This window comes from Danio rerio, chromosome 14, assembly GCF_049306965.1.
Source record: "Danio rerio strain Tuebingen ecotype United States chromosome 14, GRCz12tu, whole genome shotgun sequence".
Classification (NCBI taxonomy): Eukaryota; Metazoa; Chordata; class Actinopteri; order Cypriniformes; family Danionidae; genus Danio; species Danio rerio.
Genome location: NC_133189.1, coordinates 17,632,799 through 17,647,093, shown reverse-complemented (window position 1 = coordinate 17,647,093; position 14,295 = coordinate 17,632,799). Strand labels below are relative to the sequence as shown.

At 36.7% G+C, this 14,295-nt stretch overlaps 1 long non-coding RNA gene across 3 annotated transcripts; it reads right to left on the bottom strand.

Moving 5' to 3' along the window:
- Positions 1-864: 864 nt before the first annotated feature.
- Positions 865-5,305, bottom strand: LOC101882973 (uncharacterized). 3 transcript variants are annotated; one of them, XR_012390089.1, is made up of 10 exons: positions 5,249-5,305; positions 4,425-4,569; positions 4,266-4,351; positions 4,038-4,180; positions 3,709-3,741; positions 3,472-3,582; positions 3,300-3,392; positions 3,044-3,198; positions 2,758-2,881; positions 865-2,667 (listed from the first exon to the last, which is right to left on the bottom strand). It is a non-coding gene; the product is annotated as an uncharacterized lncRNA (long non-coding RNA). The 3 variants fall into 3 exon arrangements; XR_012390087.1 differs by having other exon boundaries at positions 3,709-3,803; positions 4,042-4,180; XR_012390088.1 differs by having other exon boundaries at positions 4,042-4,180.
- Positions 5,306-14,295: the final 8,990 nt, after the last annotated feature.

Here is a 14,295-nt window from a genome sequence, read left to right as displayed (position 1 = left end):
GGGGGTTTCCTGAAAAGTCTCCTTTGTTGTCAACAATAAAGAACTCTTCTGAAATCAAAACCATCAGACTGTGCTGATTATTGAAGAAAGGAAAAACCACCACATTATTGGTGTCCCTGGGTGGGCAGGAAAAGAGCAGGACAGTGACGACCACGCTTGCGGGGCTGGAAGAGCAACAGAATCGTGGCCACGAAAATCAGGGGAGCGATTTTTGCTTACAAGTTTTGTTGCTCTGCCAGAATCCGCTTGTGATGGCAAAGGCACTTGAACTGTTTCTCCAAATTTAAAGAACTAAAAAGTGTACAGGGAAATAGAGTTTTGAGTTCAGAAGAAAAGTGTTGCATGCAACAATCTGTGTTTAACAATGAGTGGGGCTTGATGGACATTGTTTAAATGTTAACTTGTAATTGTTACTCATATTAGAGATATCTGAACTAGATGAGCGTTTCAGTGTGAATTTCTAATTTGTGGTGATAGTTAGGAAGTTAAAAGCAGATTAAAGTAGAGAGAGATGCACACAAAGTCCTACGATACCGCTCTGTTAAAGGTGAAGCAGAGGGCTAAAATGCTGTGGTTACCGCTCTAAGGTCAGAGGCTGCTCGGACAGGTCACTCAAGAGGAGTGTAGTGTAGATTTGTGTATTTGCTGCTTCGGGTTGAGGCAAAATAGTCCATATTGGTGTGCAGAGAAGGCTCGCATCTTCCTCCTTGACTGGAACGAGGATAGGGGGATGTAGCTCATGTTACACTGAGTGGAGGAGAGGAGTTTATGAAAAAAAGAAAAAGGTTAAAATAATGATAATAGTATATTATACTATAAAAGGAGGGCTGCATATTTGTGGTGTGATAGAAAGAACAATAAGAATACACTCTAAAAAGGAATGTGTTGAAAACAACACAACATGTGTTATTTTCAACACATGTCCTGAGTGTGCTCAGGGACAACACATGTTGAGTTAAGTTTAACACACAAAATGTGTCATAAAATGTAACACATTAATGTGCAGCATAAGTTGACACACAGATGTGTTATTTTTGTATGTGTTTAACACAACTGTGTGTTACTATTCATTTTTTGTAATTTTAAATGTAAAAAATATTATAAATGTAAAATCAATATACAAAATCTCACAGGAAACATTAAACACTGTTCACATACTGTTTAATTTTCCCAAATGCATTCAAATGTTTTACAGCAATTCATTGTAAATAATATAAAAACTCACTTTATAAAAGTATTCATTAAATTGAACTCGTATCTGTTATGCATGCCAATAAAATGTCAAATATGTATGAAACATATCCATTTTCAAAATTATTCTCTAGTGAAAGAAATTAATAACCATAGCACACTGATTATACATTCACCCACATGTAAGGTGCTTGTCTTAACAAAATAAATCATTGTCAAATCTAGTCAAAACACTTCAAACATTTAGGTAACCCTTTATAGTAACGACACAATATAAATTATTTATTAAGCATTAGCAAGTACAGTAGTTGATTCACTATTTGTTAAGCATTAAATCTACATTATAAGACATTAGTAATGGGTTTCTAAATACAGCTACAAAGGCTGTTTTCTTGACTTATAAGCACATTTATAATGTGCCTAACAATTGTACTTTTATAATTTATACTTTCAAATACAAATGGTTTGTAAATAATGCAGTCCTTAATTTAGTAGTGAAAAAATAATCAGAAGCAAAGTGTGAAGGTACAATTATTAAGCACATTAAACATTTACTTATAAGTCAAGAATACAGCATTTGTAAACCGCTAATGTCTTATAATGTAGAGTTAACGCTTTACAAATTAATGAATTCACCATTTGCTAATGCTTAATAAATGATTTATAGTGTGTAGTTATTATAAAGTGTTACCAAAGTTTCAATCACTAACATGTTTAAAACAATATTTTGTATTTAGGAGATACATACTGCTGATCACAAAATGACAAAATGTCTAGAGGTCTGTAATCTATTAAGTCCCCAGGCAGCAAAGCAAAGAGAAAACGATTTGTTATGATGACACTGAAGAAAAAAATATGTTCATCAAAATACTTAACTCTTAAAACTCTCGTTCCCTGTGTGTCCTGACTCTTCAGAAGGGCATGAATTAATTTTAAAATGATCTGTTGAGATGTTTTAAAAAGGAATTTAAATTATGATACGTTCTAGGGCAACGATTTTGACTACAAATTTAAGTTAGGTTGTGACTATCAGAGAGTGCATGCATTTCCCTTAAATGCCAATTTACAAAATCATTTTAAAGACACTTTGGATAGGTGTACATGCTTATTTCAATTAGGTACAAGACTGCACCTTAGCAATTAATTCCATGACCTTTAATCGTGTGCAAGATGACTGGGACAAGGACAGGTCATATATATATATATATATACTCAAAAAAAAAAAAACAGAAGACAGTTGGCATGGATACTGAAGATTGCACAGCCAGAAGAATTTGAAAAGTCTGTCTACAGCACAGGTCAGGCTTTCAGGATCGAGTGGAAGAGCAAAAGAGTCATTCTTTGCCACAGCTACAAGTACACGTACACGTACAAGGATCCATGTCCTAGACAACCAATAGAAACCAACTGCGGCTGAGCTGACTTCAGGGTCCCTTTCATGGATTCAGTGAGCAAAGATGTAACGGTGGTACCAGCCTTCAGGAATGAAACAATAAAAAGCATAAGAAAATGTTGCTGCATTAGAAACATTTTATTTATCATAAGCTAAACCAATCAAAACTATACCGGCACTTGCTCCAACAGGTAGGACACAGCAGAAGTCACACAGCATTTACTCCCAGCAACACTTCTCCCAGAGGCAGTGGGTGGAAGAAGATGAATAAGGATCTTTAACAGTTTAACAGCTCATCTTGAAGTGAAGATACAGGTCACATGCAAAATAAGAATTTAACAAAATATATTAGAAATTAATATCTTTAATAGAATATTAATATTCACATTAAGTTTTATCTTTTAAACTATTTTTAGAAAAGTGTGCACATGCAACAGATATTTTGGCTAATACTCATACCATCATGCTGATTGTCAGCCATCTTCAGTAAGAGTCTGATGTCAATTTTCTTCTCCAAGATGCTATTTCTTTGAGTTCTGGAATTATCGTCCCTTCCCTTTTTGGATAAACAAGTCTTCGTTCCTATCTGTGAGCTTGGAAAATTCAATGTCCATCTTTAAAGAAAGAAAGAAATCAGAAACAAAGAAATATTAATATTACAATTATGAAATAAATGTCTGTGTAAAGTTCTGTCTTAGTTGAGCATGTCTATTACCAAAGCTGGCATGTCAAGAAATCTGGGATAGTCCTTGAAGATTTCAGCAAGAGATTTTGAAGGGATTTTGTTGTTATCCATCTTTTTCTGTAACTGAAGGTTTGATTGATTGCAGTCTTTATTGATGATAAATTGTCTGGTCGCATCTTCTTTATCAGAGACAACAACTCACTTGGTACGGTTTCATCTGGACTTGGTGAAGAAGGTTGCGGTGTACAATGATGATGTTTTAAACTGTACACCCACTGGCTCTGTTGAAGCTTCCGTCCGACTGTGTGATGGCCTAGCAAAAAAAAAAAATCCTCCTGACATTAGTAATGTAAAAACAGAACTAATGAAAGTCAAATAAATGAGCAACTTATATACACATTCCAAATAAATTCAGTTTATAATGTAAAAACATTCTTACATTCTCATGTCCCTCATTTTCACCAAAGGGCACCTGAGGGGAACAATGACAGAATCTCTTTTACTAGTACCAGCTTTTCTATACCAGAAGGATAGCTAAAAAAGTAAAAAACAAATACAGTTGCATAAATTGCTTATACACAAACATTGACAAACAAAAATTGACTAAACAGTTGTACTTCAGAATTGATTGGGATAAATTGTTAAATGTATTTATTTGAAATATTTTTTAAATGTAGAATTTATTTTAATATATAACTGATTTAAATAAATGTATTTTATTTAATTTGCAAATAAATACATCTTACATGAAATAAACAAACCACATACTCACAATCCATGTTTCTCTACAAGGACACTGACAGCAACTTTTTGACAGTCTTCATGTTCTCTCAGGATTGAAGAGGCTTTTCTTCAAGCAGCGTCAGCAAACTAGTTGTGTTGCCAGTCTGAGTTGAATCTGTTAAAGGACACTAAGAAATGCCAAAACATTTTATTTATTTAAATGTTTACGTTTATCTATAGTAATATAAAGGGAGAAATATATTAATGTTTTACCTGTAATGAGTGCACACTTCTTTCTAATGAGTCCGGGGTGTTGCTTGCAATATAATATATTTGAAATTTGCCAAGCTCCTTTACTCCTGCATTTACATCAGTGTCAATGAACTTGAAAATCTGTCAAATTTCAATATTCAATCAAAAGATAGTTGAGACCTGTTTGACTAAGGCTATAAGATCTCCAACATTGCCATCTGTGAATAGTTTTCTCCATATTTCCTTTCTGTCTATGAAGACAGTTGCATGAACGCGGTGTAGAAGTGTTAAGAGTGACTGTAATTTGTTCCTCGACTTCCATCTCCTAAGAGAGAAATTCATACAGCACAATGAGAAAACAAACACCTGTAACTGTGTATGACAATAAAAAGTACACTTTTAAATAGTATGCGACTAGTAGGGTACCACAAAATGGCGCGCAAAATTGAGTACATTAAAGATCTTCATATTTTAGCTATTGTTTATGAATTTGCTCACACCTCGGCGCCATTTGGTGTCTGTACAAAGCACCCAACTAACGTTACGACAAGGGATTTATGTATAAATTCCTGCCGCAGAGCTTCATATAAGGTTATATATTAAATAACCTTATGATAATAACGTAACGTTAAATGCATAAATTATATCTGGTAGCGTTACCTCGAGTGTCAGAGACGCAGAGGCTTTTTAAAGTGACGGCAACTCTTACACCAAAATGCAGTACATATTTAGGGTAAGTCTTTCGCCTTATATGTAACTTATTATTAACAATTCTGCCAAGTGCCAACGCAGCTTTACAAAAGACGCGCCAGATGCGTTAGCTTGCGCGGCTAAAGTTAATGTTACATGACAGAGTTGCCAAGTCCCGTGTATCAGGAGTACGAAACATGAAAACATAATAAAAGTAACAAAAATAACTTCTTGGACAACTAACACAAAACATTCTCACGCAGAGTGGAAGAAATATTTACTATCGTAAACGAATTTTAATGAATTTCACTCACCTGAGGCAGAGAGGTGCGTTATCCGATAGAGCTCTGGGAGAGCGTCAGTTGAAAAAGAACGTCACTGCGCATGCGCGTGCAGAAATTCACAGTATAAACCCCGAAATATAGAATTTTTAGCCACATACTCACAAATGCTTATTTTATATTACCATCATGATAAATAAACTACATAAACTCATAACACAGTGCCATTTGACTACAGGCAAAAATGCATTGTATTCCAACATACTGTTTAAATGTGTTTAACACAGTCATTGTGTAAACAGTTAAGCACAATATTAACACACAATGTGTCCGTAGTAACACAAAATGTGTTACGACCTGTTTAACACATATTTTGTGTAAATTTTTAACACATCACTTTTAAGAGTGTAGTGATTGATGCAGTTTAGGGAAGAGATTGTGATATAAAGGAGGAGTCTCCTAAATTAAAACTAATGGAGCATATTGCATTTGAAAAGGCAGAAGAATATACTACCCAAACATTTTTCTGAAATAATCCTTGTGTTATAAGTTATATGTTAAAAAAAGAGCAATAGGCAGAATGGACTTAAATTCTTGACATAGCAATAGGTGAAAGATGAATCTGCCCCAGGATGGGGGTAAGAGAGAGATTTATGGTGTCTATGTGTGAACAACAAATAGATTATGTCTATTTACAGTACAAGGCAAAAAGAGAAAAGGAGAATAAAAGAGAGGAGATACAACTATTAGATAAAATAATGAGATAGACTTTAACATAATAATTATGGGTAGAATATAAGTTATTAATGAAAAGATATATTATAAAGTAGTGTAGTAAGATAAATTAAATGAGGAAATACTAATGGCGTTATAAAATAAAGAAAGGAATTTGAAGCTATACTAATGAATAAGAATGAATGAAGCCATAGGAATAACAACATATGAAATAAATTGTTATATTATTAAGTAAATAAATTTTGCTAAAGCAGTATGAATAAAAATATGCAAGTTAATTATTTGATTGAGAATAACATAGAAAAAGAAAACTTGAAAATTAATATTGATTAATTGAAGGTTTAATGATAAAACGTGTAACAAAATCTTTTAAAAAGCTTTAAAATGTATAAGAAAACCTAAGAGCTAAAAACTCAAATTAAGGAAAGGAAAAATAGAATAGAAAAAAAAAATAATAAGTCCACTGATTCATAGATAAAATAGACATTTAAAATATACTTAAAATATAGGCACATAGAACAGATAAGATAAAAAGTCAAAAAAGCAGTAACATTTTGAAGAAAGAATTGACTTTAGAAAATTTGATTGGATTTAAGGGCAAAAAATGTTTTGTCTTCTTTCTTAAAGTGTGCTGTCATTTATTTGTAGTAAAGTACAGTGATTCAGATGAAAATCATAGAAGCTAGGTAAATGTTAAAGAATGCGTTAGAGTGAGTCAAAAAATACATTTAAAAGTTTATACAGTAAGAAGCTAAATTGATAATTATGCATTGCATTTTCGAAAATGAAAAGGGTTCTAGTAAAAAAAAAAAAAAAAAAATATATATATATATATATATATATATATATATATATATATATATATATATATATATATATATATATATATATATATGTGTGTGTGTGTGTGTGTGTGTGTGTGTGTGTGTGGGTCAAATTATTAATATGAACCCTGAGCTATAGCAGTAATGATTTTGAATAGTTATATCAGATATCTGGCCACCATGTAGTACTATTGAATTAAAGAGCCCATATTATACATGAAATAGGGTCATATCTTGGTTGTAAGGGTCTCCAACAACAGTCTAATATGCATGCAAGGTCAAAAACACTTTCATGGTCTTATACTCTGCATTTATTATTTATTACGATGAAACTTTAAATGTGTAAGGTTAAAATTATAAATTATAATGAATGTTAAATAATTTGGTTCATTTTCATAGGTTTACTTATAGAGATTCTTGAACAGAAGGATAAAGTACAATGCATGGTGGTGACTAGAAAAAGAGACAGCTTTTATAACACAAGAAATAATTAGGATTAGACATTTTGATGGAGCTAAATATTTAAGAAAAAATTAAGGGAATATCGTAGCATAATTGAGTAATGTAAATCAAGCATAATTGAGTAATGTATTGAGTAATGTAAATCGTAGCATATACTCAATTATATCGTAGCATAATTGAGTAATGTATTGAGTAATGTAAATCAAGATTTGAGAGAACAAATATTACAGATTAAAACCCAAACAAGTGATTAATACTTAAAGAAGAGAATGAAACAAAAAAAATTGAAATGAACTCACGGTACAGAACAGGTCAAAAAGTAACATTTCTAAATATACTAAAAGAGTATTTAAAAGAGAAAAGTGATTAAAAAATAAAAACAGAAAACAGCTTGTTTTACATATGAGAAGTAATAATTAAAAGCAAAAAGGATTAAGGATTAAAAATAAAAAATCAGATCAGCTAGAGAGAAACTGATAAAGAAATAAGCGATTTTAACTTGTTAAAAATTGCAACAAAAATTTATATACAAGCAGTTTGATGTGAGAGCAGGAAGAAATTAGAAGCTGAAAATGCTGAAAAGTGAAAAATAATATAAAATGCAAATTAAGAAATAGCTCAGAAATAAGGAATGATTAAGTTAAGTGTCAAGTTTTAATAATGATTATCAGTTTAGGACATAGCGGTAGACAAAATTAGCCAGCATAGGGAGGATTAATTAAAATTAAACCATATAAGGGTCAGCTATGCTAGAATATTCATTGTTGAAACTTTTGAGAACATAGCAATAATAGAAACACTTAGATATGTTGTGGCATTTCTAATTAAAGTCAATTTCAATTCAGTTGCAATTGTGTAGGTGACTATTAAAATGGATTCTATTTGAATTTGATTTGAATTACATTTTTGATTATGGCATTAGTCAAAACAGATAAAATTAGATGTTGTAAAGTGTATGATTTAAGAACAATCAGTGATAGAGAATTTCTCAGCAGAGGTTCCTAACACAAACTGTACTTAAATGTGTTCTTTCAGATGCCAAATATGTGAAAGTAATTGATTTCTGTTCAGGTAATTATCAGAGGAGGATAGACACTTGGTTACAATAACAGTACATAGGCTGATAAGCAGTATACATACATTAGAATGCTTAAAAGGATTTAGAAGATTTTGTGATGCATATTATAACATGTAGGATTTAGTTTTGTGCAGGTACATCTAGCTTAAGCTAAGTAAAAGACTTAAATAAAAAACACTATTGATACAAAAAATTAAACATATGATGACTTTTTAAGGATGACGGGTTCAGTGCTAATAAGATTCTGTTAGGTATTCTGTTAACATGAAATCCAGATGCAATAATGTCAGTTAAGATGATGAATAAGAAATGGATTTTTCATTAAAAAAATAAGGTAGCAGGACTAACACTAGTATAGAGTCACAACCTCAATTGCATGATACTGCAAATTAAACAACAAAATAGTCTCCATGAGCAATATATGTAGCCTTAGAGGTGAACGAAAAAGACAAATAAGATTTATGTAATACATACAAAGTACAGATTGTTGAGGCAACAACATTTATAGATATTGGCATTGGAGATGTACATGGTTTGAATCAAGGGTGAGGTTGTAAGGAAAATTGAGCAGCAAGGATAATGATCTCCTTTTTGAATGCAGTGATTAGTGAATTGTTATACACATGTGGCATTTATGCAAAGTAGAATGTGAGTAAAAGATCAGTAATAGATCTAAGGGCATATTCGAGAACTTGATTGTGGACGTTATATGATAAAACTAGTTTAGGGCAAGAGATGCCAGCTTTTGGAAATGACCGATTTAGTAGAAGATTGAACATGATTCCAACAGCAGAGCAGGGAAGAAGAAACAGTTACTATATTTAAGACAAGAAAAGTCTCAGATTTGGAATAACCTCAGAAATAAGTTTAATGTGTCTGCATTTAAAAATTAATTAAAGTAAATAAAGTTAATTAAAATGAATAAAGATAATTAAGTAAATAAGTGAATAAGTGGTTAAGTGACTAATTGATTAAATAGACAAATAAATGAGTTAATAAATAGTTAACAAAGTATTTGAAATTTATAAAAGTGTGCATTAATCATGAACAATTACCAGAAATGATTAACAGAGCTGAAGATGATTCATCAAGGCCTAGTTTAACAAGATATGTTAAAATGGTCCATGTATCATCCGTTCATTTGATTATTCCTTTTATTCCGGAAAACGAAACATCAGAAAAACGATGAATATTTCGTTTTTCTGTTTATTCTGTAGGCAGAAAAAACAGAAACTCATCTGTTATTCTGCTTATTAACTTAAAACGGAATATTAAAACAAACACAAAACCAAAACGAAATAATGAGTAAAAAAATGGTGTACTTATTAGTTTATTCATTTGATCAAAAAAATGAACTCAGCGTGGGTGTGCATCATTTATTTTCTGGTCTTAAATGGAATAAAGGAAAGGAAGAAAACGGCAGTTTTTCGGTTTTTCTTTTGCTCACAAAAAAAACAAGATTTTGGCTGGATTTTCGTTTTTTTGATTTAGGTATAGGAAAACGAATAAATGAGTTTAAAGTTCATTATACACATGTAGGCGGTGCTGAAACGCCAACTTTCCTCTCATTGGTCAACCAAATCTGAGCTTGTGACGTTGCCCTCAAAATAAAAGCCCTGCACCCAGGGTTTTTATTATTATTATTTAATTATAAATAAACTAAGTTTATATTCTATCATTCGAACCATATACAGTTAGCAGGTTTACACTCATTGCATATGTATAAATTAAATAAAAATGTAAATTAGTAGTATTATTAAACATTTGCTATTAAAATAAATTCATAGTTAGGTGCCAAACTTGCTGCTGTGCACCTGATGCTGAGCAAAGATAGCCATTTCCGAGCAGCACCTGGTTTGCATGCGCTGTAGGCCTAAATAATAGTAATAACTAATAATAATAATAATAATAATAAAATTATTATTATTATAATTATTTACTTAGTTTTTTAATAGTTGTAAGGACTAGAATAAGAAAACGGCCTATCATGGGCCTATAACAAATGGTACCTGTAACGGGGAGACTGACACGGAGGGATCCATTTTGCAGTATTTATTAAGTCACACTTAAACATCAACACCTCACACGGTTGTGCGAACATACAACATACAACTCAATGATGATTAGCAGATAACAGAGGCAGAGTGATTACCAAGCTTGAGTCAAGGGCAGGCAGCGTGGTTCAGAGTCCGTAATACAGGCTTTAGTCAGGGGCAGGCAGCGAGAATCAGAGTCCGTGTAATCAGGCTTTAGGTCAAGGGCAGGCAGAAGACAGAGCAGAGTCGAGGAACGGGCTGAAGTGGTAAACGGGAGATCAGGCAGGATAGAACGCTCAGAAATGCTGGCCGGGGCTAAACAAGACTTCGCAATGGAGTGTGGGTGTGAGCTGCTTATATGTGGTACGTGGGTCATTAGTGAGATGGAGAACAGGTTTGCTGGGATCTGAGTGAGAAGGATGACGTAATGGTTAGAAGTCCGGAGATGGTGACCTCTGCTGGTCAGCGAGGGGAATGACTGGGACCGAGTCGGTGACAGAGCCCCCCCCAACGAACGGCTCCTGAAGTGAGGCAATTCTCGACGCCGGGGTCTTCCACGGGGGCGAGGGGCCGGCATCTCCGGATGTTGTGAGTGGAACTCTTCCAGTAGTGTGGTGTCGAGGATATCCTTGCGGTTAATCCAAGATCTCTCCTCCGGACCGTACCCCTCCCAATCAACGAGATATTGGAGTTGACCGCCCCGGCGTCTGGATCTCAGGATCTCGTGGATCTGGTAAGCCTCTTCGCCATCGATCATGAGAGGCGGGGGACCCTGTTCACCGGCTGCCACCTCCCTATCCGTCTCGGCTGGACCAGCAGCAGGCTTGAGCAGAGAGACATGGAAAGTTGGGGAAATACGAAAATGATTAGGGAGTGTCAGTCTGAACGAAACAGGAGATATTTGTCTTTCTATCTGGAAAGGACCCACGTACCTGGGACTGAGTTTCTTGCAAGGCAGCTTGAGGCGTAAGTCGCGGGTGGAAAGCCATACCCATTGTCCTGGGGAATACATGGGACCAGGACGTCGGTGTCGATCGGCTTGTTCCTTGAAACGCCTTATGGCGTGAGAGAGGTGAGTATGAGCTGCGTTCCAGACCTCTTCGCAGTTTTTAAACCAGGTATCCACCGCAGGGAGTTCAGAGGTCTCGCCGGACCAGGGAAAGAGCGGAGGTTGGAAGCCCAGCACGCATTGAAATGGGGTTAATCCAGTAGATGCCTTTCTGAGGGAGTTCTGAGCATATTCTGCCCACATCAAAAATTTGGCCCATTCGTTCTGGGTCGAGTGACAATACGTGCGGAGGAATCGACCGATCTCTTGGTTCAAGCGCTCTGTCTGTCCGTTGGATTGGGGATGATAGCCGGATGTTAGGCTGACGTTGATTTGGAGATTTCTGAAGAATGCTGACCAGAGTCGGGATGTAAACTGGGGACCTCTATCCGATACGATGTCTTCGGGGAGACCATAGTACCGAAACACACACTCGCAGAGTAACTCAGCCGTTTCCATGGCTGTGGGCAGTTTGGAAATGGGAATAAGGCGGCAGGATTTCGAAAATCGGTCCACTACTGTGAGGATGGTGGTTTTGCCCTGAGATATGGGTAAATCGGTGATGAAATCTATAGCGATGTGTGACCAAGGACGATGTGGCACCTCCAGGGGTTGGAGTAATCCAGCGGGACGGTGACGGGAGTGTTTGGACATCTGACAGGGTGAGCATTTGTTAATGAAGTTGATTACATCCTTGTGTATGGATGACCACCAGTAGCGGGATTGAATCATTTGCACAGTGGCTGTGCTGCCTGGGTGACCGGAACTGGGGTGGTCATGTACCTCGGAGATAAGTCTTTCTCGAAGCGACGGGGGAACAAAGATTTTATTCTCCGGACAGGGCTGCTGAGAAGGATTATTTTCGGCGGCTTGGAGGATCTCCTGATCTATAACCCACTGGATGGGAGCGACAATTAGAGGACTTTTGATTATGGGCTCGTCAGGGATTTCAGAGGTCTCATCGTCTGAGAGGCGGGACAGAGCATCTGCTTTGATGTTTTTCGAACCAGGGATATAGGTGACTTGGAAGTCAAATCGGGTGAAAAACAGCGCCCATCTTGCCTGTCTAGGATTCAGACGTTTACAAGACCGGATGTATTCTAGGTTCTTGTGATCCGTGATGACGATGAAAGGGTGTTTTGCGCCCTCAAGCCAGTGTCTCCACTCCTCTAGCGCAGCTTTCATGGCGAGGAGTTCTCGGTTTCCCACATCGTAGTTCCGTTCAGCGGAGTTAAGCTTGCGAGAATAGAAGGCACAGGGATGGAGCTTCTTATTCACTAGGGATCGCTGGGACAGGATGGCTCCAATTCCAGTGTTTGACGCGTCAATTTCGACGACAAAGGGTTGTTCGGGATCAGGATGACGCAGAATAGGTGCACTGGAGAAGCGAGTCTTTAACTGGGTAAATGCTCGGACAGCGTCGGGGTTCCATTTAAGGCGAGCATTATTAGCTTTGACCATGGCGGTCAGTGGGGCAGCGACTGAACTGAAATTCCTTATGAAGCGTCTGTAGAAGTTAGCAAAGCCCAGGAATCGTTGTAGTTGCCTGATGGTTTCGGGTTGTGGCCATTGTGTCACAGAGTCAACCTTTTGTTGGTCCATGGCCACGCCTTCTGGACTGATAATATAGCCAAGGAATGAGATGCAGGTCTGATGGAATTCGCACTTGGAGCTCTTCGCATACAACTGGTTTTCAATGAGACGTTTGAGCACTGCCCGAACGTGCTGGATATGCTCAGATAGCGAATTGGAATAGATCAAGATGTCGTCAATATATACTATTACCCATTTGTTGAGCATGTCTCTAAATATCTCATTTACGAATGCCTGGAACACGGAAGGACTGTTTGCTAGGCCGAAGGGCATAACGAGATATTCGTAGTGGCCGTCAATTGTAGAGAACCCGGTTTTCCACTCGTCTCCCTGTCGTATGCGGATGAGGTTATATGCACTACGGAGGTCCAACTTAGTGAAATACTGGGCGGATCGGAGTTGTTCCAGGGCGGCAGGAACCAATGGCAATGGGTAGCGGTATTTGACCGTGATCTCATTCAAGCCTCGGTAATCGATGCAAGGGCGTAAGCTGCCATCCTTCTTCTTGACGAAGAAAAACCCTGCTGAAGCGGGAGAAGTAGATGGTTGAATAAATCCTTTTTCTAGCTCCTCAGAGATGTACTTCTTCATAGCCTCAGTTTCAGGTTGTGAGAGAGGGAATATGCGACCACGAGGGGGCGTGGTGCCGGGTAGCAGCTCAATGGCACAGTCATTATCACGATGAGGAGGGAGCTTAGTTGCCTTCTGCTTATTGAATGCTTCAATTAGATCGTGATAAGCATCAGGAACATGATGGAGTTCAGAGTCTTCGGTCTTGTTGATTGTGTTGATCTGGATAGGGGAAACAGGATGCAGACATTGGGTAAAGCATTGATTGCTCCATTTCATGATCTCACCAGTTCTCCAAGAGACTTGAGGGTCATGCTGTTGTAGCCATGGTAACCCGAGAATCACAGGGTGTTTAGGGGAGTTGATGGCAAGAAGGGAAATTTCTTCTTCATGAAGAGAGCCTGTTTGAAGCAAGACTGGCAGGGTCTGGAATTTTATACGTCCTTCTCCCAAAGGGCGTCCATCTACAGCAGTGATGGCTATGGAGGAATCACAGGAGGTTAGAGGAATGGAGTGAGTGGTGGCAAATGTGTAATCGATAAAGTTACCAGCGGCTCCTGAATCGATCATGGCCATAGTCTCAATCTCGTTTCCATCATTTCTCAAAGTGACAGGCAGATTCACAACATTATTAGTGGTAGTGAACATAGTGGTTGCACTCACCGAGAGGGTTTTAGGGAGAGGCTTGTTGGGACATAAAACCTTCGTATGACCTGGAAGTCCGCAGTAAATGC